Source organism: Amphibalanus amphitrite, unplaced genomic scaffold, assembly GCF_019059575.1.
Source record: "Amphibalanus amphitrite isolate SeventyFive unplaced genomic scaffold, NRLGWU_Aamphi_draft 000008F_arrow, whole genome shotgun sequence".
Classification (NCBI taxonomy): domain Eukaryota; kingdom Metazoa; phylum Arthropoda; class Thecostraca; order Balanomorpha; family Balanidae; genus Amphibalanus; species Amphibalanus amphitrite.
In genome coordinates, this window is record NW_024881504.1 from 178,806 (window position 1) to 185,764 (window position 6,959).

The following is a 6,959-nucleotide window of genomic DNA, read 5'->3' on the forward strand; positions in this document are numbered from 1 at the left end:
GAGCTGCATCGAATCGATACCCGTTTTATGCAAAAATATCAACTTTGAAATTTGACCTAATTTGACCTGACCTTGACCTGACCTTCACAAAAACGTGACCTAGGCTGGCCCCAAAGGCTGCCTAACCCACATAATCGCATTTGTCATGTAAAATGGACCATAAAACATGTATCACACGACACATTCATATTGTGACCCCCGGTGACCTGACCTCGCTGTGACCTGACCTGGTATCAGTGACCTCAGATAGCAAAGTATGTGTTTGACGAACAATGTACCATCGATGGTTTTCAATAAATTACCAATTTACTCGCTTTCACAGCACATTTCTTGAATTGCCTGTGAACGGTGAAAATCTGACCTTTGACCTGACCTGTGACGTCATCGGTTTGACCTAGGTCAATGAAATTTGGTCACAAGGTAGTTCCCGGGTGGGGCTATCGAACGCCGTTTGAATTTTGAAAATCAGCCGGTAACTTTCCGAGATCTTAGGGGGGGCCGATACGCCCCCCCCCCCCTACGGGTGGTAGGGTCCGCCGGTAGCCCTACGGGGCGCGGGTTAAGGGGTTCAAAATCAAAAAAAAAAATCCGAGATAGCAGTGCTGTAGCCCCGTTCATCCTACACACTTATGTCTCAAACATTTTTTCTGTATCTTCAATGCTGTAGGGCTGACAGCTCTTCCAGCGTTTTTTTTTTTTTGGTCGAAAATGGCAGAACATGACGTCACTCTGACGTAATTTGCGGCTAATCTATCATAGCCTATGGAAAAAAAAATGGTCACGATGTGTCGAATTGATGCCCAAAGTGGTCCTGAAAATGTGGTGACGATATCTGCAGCCGTTTGGGAGATATCTACGGAAACGGACAGGGAGGGTCCGTTTCGCCACCCCCCCCCCCCCACTACGGGGCGCGGGTTAACCCACGCACCGACGGGGGTCCGCGCCAACTTAGAACCGACGGGGAGGGGCGGATAACCGCCCCTCCCTGAGATCTCGAGAACGAAGCAAGGTAGCGACAAGCGGTAAACGGCATGGGGTACGCACGCACAACGTCTACAATTTTTACCTAAGTCATTTTCAGGTCAGGTCAAAGATGACGTCACAGAGGTAAAAACAGTCAAACTCGCGGCACTAGATATGCAGAGAGTTTTTCTCGAATAACTTTCGAATTACCGAAGCTAGAAACAAACTAACGACCTCATCGTAATCCCCTCGTCAATCCGCATCGAATCATGTATATGTTGACCTCGAAGGGTCAAGGTCAAACGTTGACCTCAGGTCACGTGACCTCGAGGTCATCATGTATATCAATCGATGCGTCTAGACGAGCTGAACACAATGAGGCCATCCGTGCGGCTATATCTTGTTCCTGTAAGGAGTTATTGGCAAAAAAAAACTTTGGTGACCTTTGATGACGTCACATGACCTTACAGCTGCCGAACAGCAAAACAGGCCTCAAGGTAGTCAAGTTTGATCGTATATGAAGTCATTTATGGTATATGGGGCCCATTCCGACGCGTTTTAGTGGAAGAAACAGGGAGTTGATTGTTCCCCAATGACTTATAAAGGGGAGGTCGGGAAATCGACCTGACTTTAGATCAACGATATCAAAATTCCGAGATATACAAATTGTAGCTACCTACTAATTACTTAACCCGCGCCCCACTGGGGGGCTATTTATACCCCCTCCCGTTTTTTCTGCAATAACTTCCGAACCGCTTGACGTATCGACGCCAAACTTTAAGTACCTTCGGCTGCATCAATTTGACACCTTGTGTCAAAATATGAACATCGTAGCTACCATAGGTCGGCCGGAAATGACGTCAGAGTGACGTCATGTTCGGCCAATTTCGACGCAAAACATTGAACCACGGCAATCGCTTCCAAGAGCTCACTTTTTAACCCTCGCCCGCACATGCCATTTTCCCATCCTAGAACGCACATGGGGGGGGGGTTGCCACCCCCGCGCCATTTCGTTCCTGTTGGAGATAGAGCTTAGTGGTAATGACCAAAAAGATACTTTGGGAAGAGACGAATTCAATGATACCCAGTTTTACCTTCTCAGGTCAGTCATTGACCTTCCAGGTCAGGTCAAACTAAAAAATGTCGCTGTTTTGGGTCACCGTTTGATATCAAGTGCGCTGCTTATCATATACCGATGACGATGCCGTTTTCTGGTGCCAAGCCAGCTAGAACCTCTTTCTCACACTACCCGACCAGGTTTTTGCTGCTGAGGTCATTTCAGGTCAAGTTAGGTCAAGGTCAATTATATGTGTTTGTATGTCTGTGTGTGTCTGTGTGTATACTGATGTGGGCACCGATTGTTTATGTGTCCATATTACATGAAATCATGATCTGAGAAGCTTTTACCAAAAATGCAGTAAAAAAAAATTCACAAAAAGTAAATTCCGCTTGCATAAAACGCAATGATGACCTAGGTTGACCTTGACCTTGACCTTGACATCTGTACATCGTCGAACAACATGTTCCATGATAGGTGGGAGGTAAGACTGGTAAAAAAGGCCGAAATCAAGGTGTCAAAAGCTCACAAGGCCCATAGCCAACGCAAGATGTCGAGAATTGGCCATTTGGGTCATGGCATGACCTGAAAAACAAGGTCATATCTCCTAAACCAAAAGTCACAGAAACCTGAAATTTTCAGTGGACATCAAGAAAGGATAGAGGAGCAGCTATACGAAAAATCAGCCTTCTAGCTCTAAAAATGTTGAGTGCAGAGCAGAAAGACTACCTGGGGGGGTGGCAACCACCCCCCCCCCCCATGTGCGGGCGAGGGTTAAGCTATATCCAATTTCTTTGCATTGGAGGACTCAGAATAGACTGCGCTACCAAACTGCTATCTCGGATTTTCAAAATTTTGAAAATTTCGAAGCTTTAAAATAATAAAATTCAAAATTTATATTTTTACTTTTTTCAAAAGTTTTTGACTCTTCGAAAAACCGGAATATATGTGATAGAACGCATTGTTTTGAGTAACTCTAGCAAGTTTTAGCTAAAAATCTTCAAAAATGGCCAAGTTATGCGCATTATTGCAAAAAATCACAATTATTAACCCTCGCCCGTAATCGGCGATCTGCCACCTTCGCCCATGCAGGGGGGGGGGGTTGGTGCGACCCCCCCCTTGGCGTTTGAAAACGGAGCGTCGTAGAGCTTAGCGGAAAAGACCAACGGATTGCTCTCGCCGAGATCTCGCGATTGGTGGTATATTTTTTGGTCCTAGGTCAACATTTGACCTACTTTTGACCGGTCAAAGGTCAAATTTTCGGAAAAATAGACTTTTTTCAAATTTCCGCGGCGATTGCGGCAAAACGGTGGGAGATATCGACTTGAAACCTTCACTATCGTGTTCCTTGATCAATTCTCTATCGTTTGGTATGTATTTCTTTTCCCTAGCTCTAAAAATGGCGCGTTGGGAGCGCCGGAAGTCGGCAAGGTCACAGTCGGCGGCAGAAATTCGAAAAATCAAAATTTAAATTTTTGAAATCTGATTGTATTTTTGGATTTGGAAGGTCCATTTGCTCCCAATAGAAGCTAATATTGCTGCATATTCCCATTGAGGTGACAAGAATTAGCAAAATAGTGGTTCGGGCGCTTTTCAAAAATAGTACCGGACGCTGTTCCTCTTGTGACGTCATAGCTCCGTGACCTGACCTGACCCGGTCAAGTTTCTTATACCATATGATAGCCAATACTTGCCCCAACATGCATGGGAAGTTTCATCACGATCCATCAACCGATGTCCGTACCACCGGCAGGAAACCTCGGGCGTTGGCACTCAGTTTGTGAAAATCCGGCCGGAGGCTGTTCCCTTTGTGACGTCATAACTCCGTGACCTGACATGACCCGGTCAATTTTTTTTTTATCAAAAGATGCGCAAGGTTTGCCCCGGTACCCAAACTTTGGCGGCGCTGCGCGCCGCCGTTTTTGCACTATTTCCGAAAAACCTCAGGGGGGGGGGGTTGCACCAACCCCCCCCCCTACATGGGCGAGGGTTAATTATTCAAATCAATTTTTCAGCATGTATTTGACATTGTACGCCAATATAAATAGCACCATCGTGTTCCTGAGCTAAAACTGCATCTAATACACATCTTTTTGTTGAAAAATTTTAACTTCAAAATTTGACCTTTTTGACCTGAAAGTGACCTGACGGAAGCTAAATTTGACTCAAAATGACCTCGAATGACACAGCCCTAGTGAAAAAGTCCTTAAGGATTTCGCCAGAATCCCCACAATCCTTAAGGATCCATACGGACCCATAAGGAGCAGATATGAAATCCTTAAGGACTCTACGGACCCTCTTGAATCCTTAAGGACGCATTCGCCGATCCTTAAGGATTTTAGGGCGATGTTTGATATCCTTAAGGATCGCTCAGTATTCCGTAAGGAAATTGCTACTTGCTAGTGTCGCTTAATCCTTCAGGATAGCCGATGCAGCCAGTACGTCAATCATTATGGAGTGATTGAATCATCCCTACTATTATTCCGTGCTCCGTATCCGATAATTTCTTAGCCATATGACATATACGGCATGTAAAAACTTTGTGACGGACCAAAGCAGCGTTCGCTATCATCATAGGCGCGGGAACCGGGAGGCGAGGGGGGCAGTGGGAGCAGCTTGCCCCCACTTTTGTGCTGAACTTTGAAATTAAATATTTTCGATTTATGGCATTTCTCGATATTGCGAGTGCCAAAACCGGTGATTGTGAGCCAGGGATAACAATTTGGCTATCTTAGCTCAGAATTAATATTCAGCTAGGATGGTCACCTAAATGTCCACGCTGGGTTCACCCAGACTCCAAATCGGATAGACGAATAGTTCTGATAAAAAGTACCTATTGGTATCTCAACCAAGTGCCACAGTATGCATGTATCGTATGGCCTTAGTGCCACCGGTGCCACAGTGTTTGCGCTGTGCTCTTCCAGAGACCGTACCGACTGGAATTTAGCACGGGCGGCAGCGGGCGGTCTGATCCTCGCCTCCGGCGAGAGGGGAGACCGCGCGTCCCCCTGTCGCATTGTGCCGCTGCCGCTCGCGGGATGCGGACGAGTCTGTTGAGTGTAGTGTGCCGTCTGCCGTCTCCTCTTCGGGCCATGTAAGTCTCTGCCATGCTGTGTATCAATGAGATAATTGATCCTAGTTATTGCATTGATAGATACAAAAACCGGCGCTGAAACGTTCACTTCAATTAATGGCGATCGTCGTCGTCATTCATTTGGCTGCGGCAAATGAAAGTACTACCGGTAGCGTCTTTTAGCGTCATGCCTTGGAACGAGGCCCAGATAAATATGTATAATAGAATGGATTCAGGGTAGTAGGACGTAGGTGCATATGTGATGCATTGCTAAATGAACATACACAGGAACATCTAGCTGGAACACAGGAACATACACAGGAACATCTAAGCTGGAAATGACTGAACTGAATTTACTCAAAGGCTCACCAATATTCTTTGGCTGGGACTGCAGTCTAAGCCTAAGAGTAGAATTCGTGAGCCTTTGAGTAGGTATTGTTGATCAGTATATTACTGTTATTACATAGGAATATCCGCCTTGTTACAGGAACGCAGGATGCAAGACTCGACAGGCGACGGGCGACTCAACCGCTCAAGATGTGTAGAATGTGGATGGCGTAGGAGCGGCGGCTGAGGACGTGTGACGTGATAATATCTGAAGCGTGGCTGACTCGAAAAAGTGTAGACTTATCTTTATGTAAATATGTTTTTCGGAAGTCCTCGGCTTATATTTCTCGGAGCCTCAGCTGCAACCTGCGAATGCCTAGAGCTCCATATATGTATACCCGGTCGCCTGTGGTTGGCGGCTGCTCCATTCCTGGCAATGAAAAATGGCTAAATGTGCTTGTTTTAAGTAAAAAATATAGCACCAGAGACCGTACAAATGTGTTTGCAAGGGTTTGATCCTTACGGATTTATATATCATTCATTAAGGAAGAGCCTCAAAATCCTTGAGGATTGTCGCCAAGATCCTTAAAGATTTTGCTACAAATCTTTAAGGAAAAACCACAAAGTCCTTAAAGATTATTACCAATGTCCTTAAAGACATTGCTAGAGATCCTTAAGGATTTAGCTAAAAATCCTTACGGATTTTCCGCAGAATCCTTAAGGAATTTCCGCAGAATCCTTAAGGAATTTCTAACAAAATCCTTAAGGATTGTGTATCAATTTCGTACAAGGATTTTGTTAAGGATCGTCCTTAAGGAATACATAGGACTGTCCTTAAGGATTTTTTCACTAGGGAGACGACATCAAATTCGAAATCTTTGGCCTAAATGGACCATAAAACATGTGTCACGTGACCGACGCATGATGTAATATTTTCGTGACCTGTGATGACCTGACCTTGACCTGAAAATCAACGTACAAGTTTGGTACCCTCAGGGTATCTAGAGCATCTGTTCACGAGTGTGTGAACCAAAAATGAGCCTGATCTGACTTGTAAGACGGCGGCCAGAGCCCAAAACGTGAACAAACCAAAATGCTAATAATTTTTACTTTGACCTGACCTGTGACGTTATCGGTGACCTCGAGGTCAATGAAATTAGGTTTCGCTCGACAGTTTTTCCGGGGCTATCAGACGCTGTTTGAATTTTGACGATCGGCCCAGTAGTTTCGGAGTTAGGAGGGGGGGGGCTATGAATATTGAATAGCCCCCCCCCCCAGTAGGGCGTGTTATACGCAGACCCCAGTGGGGCGCGGGTTAATTACATCCTGCGACTTTCAAAGGCTTCCGTCATCTACTGTAGCTCTGACACGGTGACAAAGTTGCAAAAAAGTGATTGGAGGTTGGGTCATTTGAAGTGACAATTGCCAACAAAGGACGCAAAAAAATGCATCGCCCGCCCGCCGTCAATTGCAAACAAACGACGCGGAAAACGCCACCGCAAAAAGCAAACAAACAAAAAAACGCACCTCCCGCCCGCC

At 45.6% G+C, this 6,959-nt stretch overlaps 1 long non-coding RNA gene across 1 annotated transcript; it reads left to right on the forward strand.

Annotated features, from left to right (window-relative positions):
• The first annotated feature begins 5,030 nt into the window (after window positions 1–5,030).
• Window positions 5,031–5,659, forward strand: LOC122379264. The gene is made up of 2 exons (XR_006256152.1): window positions 5,031–5,114; window positions 5,581–5,659. It is a non-coding gene; the product is annotated as an uncharacterized LOC122379264 (long non-coding RNA).
• The last annotated feature ends 1,300 nt before the right edge of the window (window positions 5,660–6,959 follow it).